The sequence below is a fragment of the Adiantum capillus-veneris genome, chromosome 16 (genome assembly GCF_014529385.1).
Source record: "Adiantum capillus-veneris isolate H3 chromosome 16, ASM1452938v2, whole genome shotgun sequence".
Lineage (NCBI taxonomy): Eukaryota > Viridiplantae > Streptophyta > Polypodiopsida > Polypodiales > Pteridaceae > Adiantum > Adiantum capillus-veneris.
The window spans coordinates 19,246,293-19,258,581 of record NC_140946.1 but is presented as its reverse complement, the minus strand read 5'-3'; the positions used below and the strand labels follow the sequence as shown (position 1 = coordinate 19,258,581).

Here is a 12,289-nt window from a genome sequence, read left to right as displayed (position 1 = left end):
GAGAAGAGAGCAGGAAGAGAGGAGATGAAGAGAAAAGCTGTGGCCGCACACCAAGAAGAGCCAGTGCAAAAGGAAGCTCATTTTGAAAGAGAAAAACATGCCTACTAGCACAATCGACAAGCACAAGGGAAGGACCCAGAGAAATGGGTGCCTAGTGGACTTAAAGGCCCAAGGACAAAGAAAGCATCACACTAGAAAGGAAGCTGAAGATCCAACAGAGTCTTTGAAAGAAACGTGCCAAGAAGCAAAAGCCCTCAAGCTGAAAGAAGCCCAAGAAGAGGCAAGGAAAGAAAAAGAGGCGGAGGAACAGAGACAAGCCGAGGAAACGGCAAGGGAAGAAGCACACGACGAAGGTCAAGGGTCTCCTTGACCCACTTCACCATTTACTGAACAACAAGAAAATTCTATGCCAAGCCCACCACCATCACCTATAGGTAAAGACACCACCAAAGATACAAAATCTGAGTCAAAAGAAGCAAAGACAGAACAAGAGAAAGCCGCTGAAGCTACGCAAGATCTTGAGGAGCAAAAGGTAGATGAATCTTCACAAGAGGCTACTGCTACACAAGGGTGGCAACAAGAGAAAGAACGTGAGCCAGAAAAGGAAGTGAGTCCCGCACCAAAAGAGACCACAAAGTCTGTGCAAACACCCTCTACTTCCACACAACAAGAAATTGGTCCTGCACCAAAAGAGATTACAAAGTCGGAGCAAACACCCTCTACTTCCACACAGCAAGAAAAAGCCGAGGGATCCCCAAAGCCTCAGGATGACAAAGAAGAAGAAGGCCATCCCTCTACCTCCACGCAAGAAGAACCAGCAGCCACGACACAGCCAAAAGACACACAAGCGGCTGCAGGCACATCAACTCAACTAGCAAGATAGGAGGACTGGCAGTCTAATGACAAGGTAATCTTGCAAGTAAATGAATATGCAAGGCAAATGCAGGATATGATGGAGAGACTCCGATCAGCAACACTTAGCCGCAACACAAAGGCTAAAGAACTCGAGATGGTGATTGAAACTCTCCAAGGAGAGTTAGAAGACAGAATGAACATCATCACCATTCTTCAAAGGCAAGTGCAGGAAATGAAAGCCGAAGCTGAACAACTTCAGCTAGCAAGAGATCGACAGCAGAAAGAGATGGAAGAGCTAGGTGATCTGCTCACAAAGTTATCAGATGCTTGCAAAGCGAAAGACAAACACCTGACAGACATTACAAACGAGCTTCTGACAACAACCCTGTCAGCTCAGAAAATTCAAGTGCAATTGGATGTCGCAAATGCTTCTTTACAATATTCCGAATAGAGAATAAATGATCAGGCAATCTTCTTACAGCAAATAAGAGAGAATTCAGCCGTGGCCTCCATCAAAGGAACAGATGAAGTCTGCAAAGCATTGGAGAAGAAGAACAAGGACCTCGAGTTGGAGTTAAAGCTGGAGCAATCTCAGTGTAGGGACCTGGCTTTGATGCGGGTCCAGAGGGAAGAAGAGATCCTAAAAGAAATAGCTGAGCTCAAAAGAGTTAACCAGCTCCTGAGAGAAGGAAAGCCGGAAATGCAGGAAGAGGCAGGCACTTCAGAGCTGCCACAAATAGATATACCCTCGATCTCATTTGGTGAATTGGAGACACAGTCCACAGCAGAGCTGAGTGGTGAAGATGATTTTCAAATAAACATTACAGATGCAGACACAGTGCCCATGGTCCAGCTATCAAAAGTTGAAGAAGATGCACTGAAAGAAAAGATCACACAGGAGTTGGATGAGCAATGGAAAGCCGCGATGGATTGGGAGTTGTGAGCTCTTCACTATGTCAATGTCACTCAACTCACTCCCAATCAGATCAATGCGCAATGGCATCAACAATCCTTGCCATACCCCTTGATAAAGGTGAAGTTACTCCAAGTAAAAGAAAGGATGTACGCAGACATGCAAATAGATGGCGCAGATAAAGACCACCCAAATTGGAGGTTGAGCTGGTTGAACAAGAATCCGAGGTATTTGATTCTGTTCACAAGAGCACCTGCAGCCCTGCAAAGAGATCCCACTTTTTGTCCTATACCAAGAGTAAGGACTTGGGAAGAGCATGAGGCACTAACAAAGAAGAGGCCAACCTGGCTGAACTACCCAAGACTACTAGCTCCAGAGAAAGGACAAGCCCCAGAGGAATACATGGTGAAAACCCTAACGGGTGCCATGTCTTTCTTTAAAAGTCTACCGGATCTGTCTTGTGAAATGTTATATAAGATATGCCAAATGTTGCTCACTTGTATTGAAGTATTTCATGAGCCAGAGCAAGTAGGCGCCCCGTGGATACCATTCCTCAAGGGAAATAAAGGGTTATGGTATGATCTCAGTGGTCAGCCTTCTAAAGAGGTCCTCTATGGCTTCTACGCCCGGTGTATGTTCTTACCATCACATAATATGTTGGCATTCGAGGAAGCTTTCTACACGAGATTCTTCACTTGGCGAACGAAGATATTTGCAAATCACGAAAGTGGTTTGGTAGTAATTCAAGAGCCAAGTACTCTAGGGCTACTCCGCTCTTTTTGAAATGCAATTGTCCTCCTTGTAGAGTCCGTTGCAAGGGGAGGTGAAGAGTGCATCATATGTGGCCATCCAAATTACATGGCAATCTAGTTGAGGCCACCAACAAAGCCACCCCTTCCTATCTCATGCGAGTCACCCTAGAGGTGACAAAGGTAACCCCTCGCACCTTGGAGGTTATAAAGACCCCGTTGGTGAGCACTTCAAGTAGAAGCAGCAGAGAATAAAATTGAGCCCGATGTGACCATTGTGAATAGTCTTCTACCCACCTTCTCTCCATCACACACCTTCCTTCCTCCCCTCTCCCCTACTCTTGCTACGATGCTCGCTCTTCTCCATATATGGCTATTGTAGTGGTTGTAGCAGGCAGAAACATGACAGAACTCTCTAAGCTTCTCTCTCTCTCTCTCTCTCTCTCTCTCTCTCTCTCTCTCTCTCTCTCTCACAGTGAATGCAAATGAGATTTACTTGCCCCATTTTGATTATATGTTCCCCACCTACTTGGATTGCCCCATTCATACTTACCTCCATTGCTCATATCTTCCTATTCATGTTACCTGTAGTTCAAACCATTCCTCATTGGGGTATTCAATCAACCAATGGCCTTTAATCTGCAGTTTTGATCCTTCAAAAGTTGGCTCAAAATCTGTTTTGTACCAAACCTTTCCATATTTGCCATGTTTGAATCCCTTGCTTTGAAGATTCAGTGTTTTCTTTCAGAAGTCAATTTCGACTTTTTTTGGCTCACCTTTTTTTAAAATTATTATGCATGGGGTAACAAAATGAGCAAGCATGATAATGAGCCATATTGACACCATTCATGAAAAATAAGATGCCAGGTTGAGAGTATGTGTATATGAGTGATTACAATAATTATGGTAAAATTTTGGCCAATTAATAATAATTATGGGTAATTTTATTTTATTTTTAAAAGCTAAAAAACTAAAAAGGGAAGATATACATGGGGTAACAAAATGCAGTGCAACATGTGGGTTGTGAACTGTATGTTCAGGGGTTGTTGATGGTGAGGTTGGTTTGAAGCTTCGTGGTCCAAAGAAAAGAAGTTAAAGAAGACGTGCCCTGTCTTTGACGGTGAAATCTCAAAGTTGTGACACTGCATCTTCTTTAGATTGATGGCTCTTTTTTGGACTCCACTAAAAATGCTTTGGTGTGGAGTTTGAAGACTGTGAGTTATTCGGCTAGCGAGTTGGTTTTGGTCTCCGTTCCAAGTGACTTTTGTGGGTTGTTGATGATTTGATTGTATTGGCTTTGTGGTCTTAACAAAAGTTGTAGCTTTTTTTGTTTGGGTTTGGTTTGGGTTATTGGGGTTTGGTGGATTGGCATGGGTTGAATTTCAATACAACGTTGTTTGGGTATCCATATTTTCTTTGGATGGGCTTGCATAATGGATTTCTTTACCCATATTTTCCTCATTGCCTTTGTAGAACATTGTGGTATAAGTTCAGGTGCTGGTAGAAGAGGTTCCCATAGGTGATCTTTCTGTGCAAATGGGGTGGCGAAGGATGTGTCATCTGACGTGAGTTGTAAGGTATCATCCTACCAATTGGGTGTGTCTTTATATGTGTGCATCCAAGGCACTCTCAGAATCACTGCCTCATTAAGATCAGTATCCATGGCTACATGAAATTGATGAGGATAAGCATTTCCATCAACATTTATTGATAAATTGACGTGACCCAAGCCATTTTCTCGTGCTCAAGTGTCCACTAATACGCGCTCGGTGGAACCATCATGAAGTCGAAGAAAAATTTGTAGATCTATGCCACCTAACCATGTAGGCTCCATTTGAAGGGATGCAATTAGAGGAGGATGCGTCCTTGATGCTTTGTAGTTATCCTGTTCTTTTCTCTTTAATACTCATAGTTTGGCCTCCTCTTTTGCATGTGACTGAATAGCAGTAATTTGTCATTTCCTCTCATTGGCATCCACTTATTCAATTAGGCATTTCCTCTCATGCTAATGTTGCAAGTTTAATGGCACCGCTTTGTGATATATCATGGATCACAAATGGTCCCTTCCCTCACTTTTTGAGCTTGGTGGAGTGTTGCTTCAGGGTATAAACAAGTACGGAATCCCCTTTCTAAAACTCCTGATCTGGTGGTCATGGAAATAATTCATTTTTTGTTTGTGTGCATAGATCCCTGCGATTGCCTTTAAGCATGTTTCATCAAATTGTTCTAAGATGTTTAACCTTTTTGAAAATTCATGCCCCGTCCAACCTAGTTGGGTTGCAACTCGGAGGGCTGGTATCAAGAATTTCATAGGTAGTATAGCATTTATTTGGAACATAATATTAAATGGAGTGGTTCTAATGGACGTTTTATATGCTACCATGTATGCCCACAATGATGTGTGAAATTGTAGATCCCAATCATTTCTTGAGTCACTAATGATTTTAGTCAACACTGTGGATAATATTTTATTCATACTCTTTGCTTGTCCGTTAGCTTGGGGGTGATAGAAGGAAAATTTTTTATGGATCACCATGAATTCATCTAACAAACTCTCAATGATAGTGTTCAAAAAGTGTGTTCCCCGATCACTTACTATCTCAATAGGTAGGCCATATCTAGTAAAAACGTTTTCAAATAAAATTTGTGTTGTCATGCGTGCATCATTCCTTTGTTTTTCTTTGGCCTCTTCCCATTTGGTCAAATAGTCTGTTGCGACTATAATATATTGAGCATGTGTGCGATATGCGGACAGTATTATAGGGCCCACGAAATCGATGTTCCACTTGGCAAAAGATCGGGCCCCCATAATTGGTCGTAATGGCATTTTGTCCCTACGCATGCGTGTCTTAGGGCGTTGGCACTCATCACACCATTTTACACCGTTTGAGAACAAGGTTGGCCGTCGTTATCCCCGCATGAAGTATCAGCTTGGCTATTTTGTCAGGAGAGAAATGTCCACCTGTCTGGCCTGCATGTGCTTGTTCTAGAATGGAGTAATATTCACCTTCGGTGGCACATAGTCGCAATTGATCGTCTTTTCGTTGTTTGCGTAGTTGATTTGAAATCAGCACATAGTGTGTCGTTTTCTTTTCAAAGTTATTAAGTTGTGCCTTAGACAATCCCCCCCAGGGTTGTTTTGTCTTGTAAATACTCCATAATGAAAACACCCCATTTCTGAGCTACCATTACTCTAAAGAGTGTTCTGTGCTCCACTGGTGGTTGTTTTATACACGTTTCACATGATTTTATGTAATCATAGACTCTTTGTTCCATGTCTGGCCAGTAGACCCCAAGTCTTATTAGGCTTTGGAATGTTTGCACTTTCCCATGATGACATTCCGTGTTTTGTATGTGAGCAAGTCTTACGTATTGATTTTACTTGCTCGATTCTATACATAATCTCATGATATTATCATTTCCTTTCTTGTAAAGTCGTTCACCCAAAAGCTGTAGAGTTCTGATCTGATGAATAATCGAAAATTGCCTATCTGTAATGATCAGAACTTGGAAGTTCATCATCAATACCTATGGGTGCTTCTCCACGGAGCAGCCTTGAAAGGTGATCTACTCTTTGATAGGTTGTTCCTTTCTTGACAAACACTATGAAATCAAACTCAAGCAATATGATGAACCAACAAATGATCCTTCCCGCATTGCAAGGTTTGTTTGCTATTTATAGTAATGCTAGTCTACAAAAAAATTTAAATTTCTTTGCAAGTAGGTAATGTCTAAACTTTGACCTTCCGTTTCCGTAGTGGTATAGTTCTTTTCTGCCTTGTTTAGCTGTCTGTTAGAGTAACAAATGGGAAAATCCATGTTGTTCTCTCTTGGTTGTGCTAATATGCATCCTATGGCATAGGTTGAGGCATCTATATGGACGTGAAAGATCTTATTCCAATCAGGGGCTCGAAAAATTGGAGCAAAAATTAATCCTTGCTTCAATTTTTGAGAAGCCTTTTCACATTCTTCTATCCACTCAAAGTTGGTGATGAGAGTGTAAAGAGGTTTAGCTATAATGATGTACATGCATATGAGTCACCGGTAATATCCGTAGTGTCCCATAAAAGCTTGTACCTCTTTTATTTTGGTTGGTCTCGGAAGTGCCACAATCACTTTTAGTTTATCCTGATTGGTAGAAATTACATTTTTGGAGACAATGTGCCCCAAAATCTTACCTTGCCTTACCATGAAGATACACTTCTCTGGGTTTAAACAAATACGATAAGATTTGCATTTCTCAAAAACACTTTATTTAGGTGTTCTATGTGCTCATTTCTCATTTGAGAGTGGACACACAAATCATCCATGTATATCTCCAAGAATTGTCTAAGGTATTCTTTGAATGCGTGACTCATCAATCACTAGAAGGTGGTTGGTGCATTGGTCAAGTCAAATGGCATCACTTTGTATGCGAATATGTCCCATTCGACTGCAAAATCCATCTTATGTTGGTCTTTTGGTTTTATGGTTAACTGATTGTAGCTAGAAAACCCATGTAGGAAACTATACGCTTCTTTTGCTCTTTCAATCGCATGATCTGTTATTGGTAGGGTATAGTTGTCTCTAATGGCGACTGCATTTACCTGTTTGATATTCACACAGACTCTCAACCTCCCATTTTTCTTGGGTACTACCACAATAGTAGATACCCAATCAGTATGTTCAATCTCATAGATGAATTGTGCATCTTTGAGCTTGTCTATCTCTTCCTCTATTCTTTTGGTAAATGTCTCACTGTATGTGTAGGGACATTGTTTGTGAGGTTTGGAATCAATCTTGAGGGGTACCGTGTATTAACAGATTTTTGGATCTATTCCCTTAAGATCCTTGTAAGTCGAAGAAAACACATCTCTGTATTGTCGGAGCATTGTGATCAACAACTGTTCTTCTTCTTTCATAAGATTTGCGGCAGTATATGCTGGTTTTGGTTCCTCTCCTAGTTTAGCTAGGTCTATACACTTAGCTTTTTCCGTCCCATGGTATGAGGTTCCTCGTTTTTTAGGGTTTCCTTTTGGCATTTGAACTACAATTTTGTTGTCTTGGATTGTGTACCTCTTGTAATGGGATGTCACGTCAAATTTATCATCAGATTATTCTTCAGTCTCAGTTCTGTAGTCCACACTTCTTTCAATGTTCGTTTCAATTCTTTGTATTTTTGTTTGTGGTCCATTTTTTACATCTTCGTTGATTTCTCATAGGCTCTCTTGGATTTTGGTTTTGGTTTGTGTTTCATTATTGGGTCTCCTCCTCTTGTTGAGATATGTTTCTTGAATTTTCTCAAGATTTTGTCGTTAAGACAATCGGTTGCTCCTACCAGCCTTAAGTATTGCATTTTGTCTACTAACAAAGGCATGGGCTTTTTCTTTTCCTTGATTTAGTTTGTTAGCACGTCTTTTTGGTCTTTGTGAGGTTTTTGGTTTGAAAACTCGTAAAAGGTTGCTTGTAGCTCCTTGCACTCGATGTCAGGATCAGAACAACTGGAGCGTTTATCCTCAGTACCTTCCTCCAACGGCTTGTCTTGGGAATCTTGCAAGACTTTATCATCACTCTCACTAAGGTCTCTGATGGATATTTTGTCCCTTATGCGTCTAAAATCTACAACTTCTTTCACTCCAACCTCTTTTAACCTTGGTTTTGAACTCATAACGACACTCCTCATCCGAAAGGGAGTTAAGTCATTTCCTTCTTCTTCACATAATTTTGTTAATGTCACCTCATTCACGGATGGACCCAGAGTGGTAGAAATTTGTTGTCATCCAAATGGTTTGAACATTTCTTCAAGAAAAGGTTCTGGAATATAGTCTGTGTCCTCCACATATCAATCGAGAATACAACCCTCCTTCCTCAGACTTACACTCTAGGGAGCTTCGTACATCCAAATATTTGCTTTGTCTTGCAGCTCGGCCAATATTTTCTCTTCTTAATCTGTAGTAAAGTTTAGTTCTTCTCCCGGGGTTTGTTCAACATCTCTATAACTATGATATTTGACAGTGATTTTTGTAGTGATTTCCTTGTGTCTTAAGTAGATATAGTCATAGGCCCAATCTTGTAGCATTTTGAGATGCCGCATAAACGGTCTGCCCAATATGATATTGAAGTTGCTACTCTTGTCAAAATTCATTATGGCAAAGGTGTGTTTATACACAATGCCACAAGAGGATACAATGATTTGTTCTAATATTCCATTCAGTTTCTCCATGTATCCATATGCTAATTACAGTTTCATTCAAGCTTTTCTTAGAGTAGGCTTTCCCCATTTTACCCACATTGCCTTGGTTGCTATGGAGATTCTAGGACCTCTATCCAATATAGCCATGGTCTTGATCCTTTCCTATTCCACAGGCAAGGTTGTATTTCCCTCCTCCCCCTCATAGTAGTCTCCAACTTTGTTTACAGGTACATGTTCTAGTGTTTGGGAGTTTGATTCTTTTAATGAGTTTAGTTGTTGAGGGACTTGCAGTCCTAGTTTCTCTAAATTTTCTCCCACCTCTTCCCAAAGATGTAGCCTAATTTGCAGTAACTCGGATAGAGTTAACATACATTGTATGGGAGATGACATCAACTCATGAAGAATCTGAGTATCCATCATTTTAGGATTAGATTTCCATTGGGATGGTACTTTTTCTATTTTTGATCTTGTTTTATGGTCACCAATGAATGAAGGCAAGGTTTTTAGAGTCCCAAGTTTGTTGTCCTCTGATACCTCTTTCCCTACATTACCATATAGTGATTGATTATAGCCAAGGTAGAACTCATGGTCTAAGTTTATCTCAAGGATAGGTGTTGATTTAAGAGTTGCACTACCGTCTTTTTTGGATTTGATGTCTTCCCATAGATCTTGTGGAAGCTGCTCTTCCACTTTCGGAATTGGCATCACTGCTTGTGAACCCATTCCAGCTGTGGTGTTAGCTACTCCCTCATGTCTAATGGTGTCTCAACTTGTGGACCTTCCTTGTCTTTGTTTTCTATCCTGGTTCGTTATTTCTTGGATCTTCTTGTGGATTAGGAATTTTTGTCTTTGGATCATCTGGAACTTGTGGTTCCACAAGGTCTTGGGTTGCCTGGATAAGATCTTTGCACATTAGTAACCTCTCTTTTTCATACCCTGGATGGGTATACATCAACCATCTATGCTCTTGGGTTTGATTGGATTCAAAATATGGATTTGAAAGCCTTTAAAATACCATCTAGAGGGCCTTAATGCTTGTCCACCAACACCGACCCTCTCGAAGGTATTTCAGATGTTTTTTTTGCATTTTTTGTTACGTTGTTTCAACTTCAAATTCTGTTCCATTTGTTGTAGTTTGGTTTCTAAGGTTGATTTCTCTTTCATTCTTTTGGCTTTTATCTTGTCCCCTTTTACCTTCCAAGATTTTCTAGGGTTTCTAATAGACAAGCTTTCTATTTCAATTTGACATGATGAAGCATTTTAGTCTCCCATGAGCTTATTTCTTTCTGCTTCATGAGCTTGTGCTTTGGTCATTGCTTTCACCGGAATGGTTGGTTTAGTTTTTGATTCACTTGAGCTAGGTATGATTTTGATTTTGTTTAAGGGGGCTTTTCCTTTGTTATCTGGGATTTTTGGACATTGGGGAACCAAATGGTTAACTGCGCATCCTTCATAACATCTAAAGATCTTGATGTATGCTCCCTTGTGCAGACAACTTCTTGCCCAATGATCACCTCCACACTCATAGCAAGGTCCTATTGGTAGTGGAGAAGCTTCACGAGCTCCCATAGTTGGTCCTATTCTAGGAGGATATCCCCTCGATTTGTAGTATTGGTTTGCTATGAACATGAGCATATTTTCATCGACGATGTAATGGCTTTTTTTGGGTTGTGCTATGTAAGATGGTTTGGCCATTTCTTTAGAATCTATCCAGGGGGTTTGCTCTCTTGTTGTTTAAACAAGAGAGCTATGTAAGATGGTTTGGCCATTTCTTTAGAATCTATCCAGGGGGTTTGCTCTCTTGTTGTTTAAACAGTGATGTCTATCCCTCTCTCATAGGTGTCGTCCGACTCTTCAAAGTAAGTGGCCATCGGCATCATTCTAAATGATCCAATGGTGCCTCTATTGGTTGCAAGATTCTCACCATAGCCCTATTTTCTTGTGGTAAGAGAGGTTGTTGTCCTAACATTGGTTGAGGTTTTTCTCCCCATTGGGCTGCATTATTTTTCCATATTGGGTATCTTGGAGGTGATGGCAACTGTTGTGCTCCCTGAGGCTAATAATGTCCTTCCCTAGCATAGTTTTTGTTATAGAAACACTCGTGGGTCTCATGCTTTGTCCATTTTTTCTCGATAGAACACCACTTCAATAAATGAGGTATATTTGTTCCTGGTCTTGGTTGCATGTTGCACCAATGAGTAGGATGATCTCCTCCACAAGTATCACATTTTTATGGGGCCGGTTGTCGTAAGTTTGGTTCCGGTATGTTACCTTTGTTCGTCCTTTTGATCACTTCCTTGATCATTTGATCAACGTTTGGAAAAGTTGGGCTTTGGCCCCCCATTTTCAATGTGGATTCACTAGCGGTCGAAGAGTTGCTACTTGTCCCTTGGTCAGTGTCCTCAGATACCTCCCTATACGCCTTGCAGTTGTCTACTAGGTACAATGCTTCCTTAGTGACTTGCTCAAAGGTAACACCTGCCTTTAAGTGAAGATTCTTTTTTAGGGGGTCATTCCACAATCCTTGTATGAAACGAATAGATGGTCTCTCATCTTGAGGTAGTTCTTGGGCAGGACATCTTTTGATATATTGCTTGAATTGAAGTGAGGCCTCCTTCACCTTTTCCTTCTCCTTTTGCCTAAATGCATAGATTTGGGAGACAATATTATGCTTGATTCCTCTCTTTGAGAACTCCTCCAAAAATTCTCGTAGAAGTTATTATATATTTGGGAAATCTCGGCTATGTAATGGTTGGAACCAGGTCAAAGCTATTCCTTCCAAAGTCAGTCCAAATCCTTCATACTGAGTATGGAAATCCGTCATTTGTTCTGTCCTCAACACTTGTTTGAAGATCGAAACATGTGCATATGGATCCCCCGACCCACTATACTTCTTTGGTACACACTTGGCTACTTGAGATGGTTGCATGCGTCTTGTCTCGACCACAATCCTAGACATTCTCATTCCTCCTGATAGAGTCTCTCTTACTTCGTATTCTCTCCTTGGTGCTACAGACGGTGTCCTCTCTATTGCTCGTTCATCTAATCATACCGTTAGGTCTCATGCAAACAAATCAGGCACTTCACTGTCCCTGTGGCATTTAGTGAAACTCTAGAGCCCAAGTATCTCATGGTATCTGCATTAAAAAATCATTGGTGATCAATTGGATTTTCCATTCTCATTTTTACTGGACTCATATATCTGGTTTCTTGTCTAGTTTGAGACATCGAGGGTCTAGCTTGCTCAGGGTTTACATAATATTGATGGAGTGGTCCACCAAAATATGTGTAATGTTCTAACTCCTTGCAATCTATAGGAGAGTATTTGTGGCCATACTTATCCATCATGACCACCTGAATGCTCCTCCCCTTGGTGTATGTAAATACATACAGCCTCTTGTGGTCCATCAGCTCCTCTATGCGAGGTTCATCAAATCTATATTAGAGTATTTGTTCTCCATTATTGTATTTATACAGCCCCACATAAGAGTTTTCTGTATTGACCCGTTCTGTCTCGTTTATGTGCCTGAGCATAACATTTTTCTTGTTCGCTTGGGTGGTTCATCTACTAATTCCTCATCCACCTTGTCCTTGGTGCCA

General features: G+C 40.9%; 1 pseudogene; it reads left to right on the top strand.

Moving 5' to 3' along the window:
• The first annotated feature begins 1,048 nt into the window (after nt 1-1,048).
• The window catches only part of LOC147438661 (uncharacterized), a 32,316-nt pseudogene continuing 21,075 nt past the window's right edge, over nt 1,049-12,289 (top strand).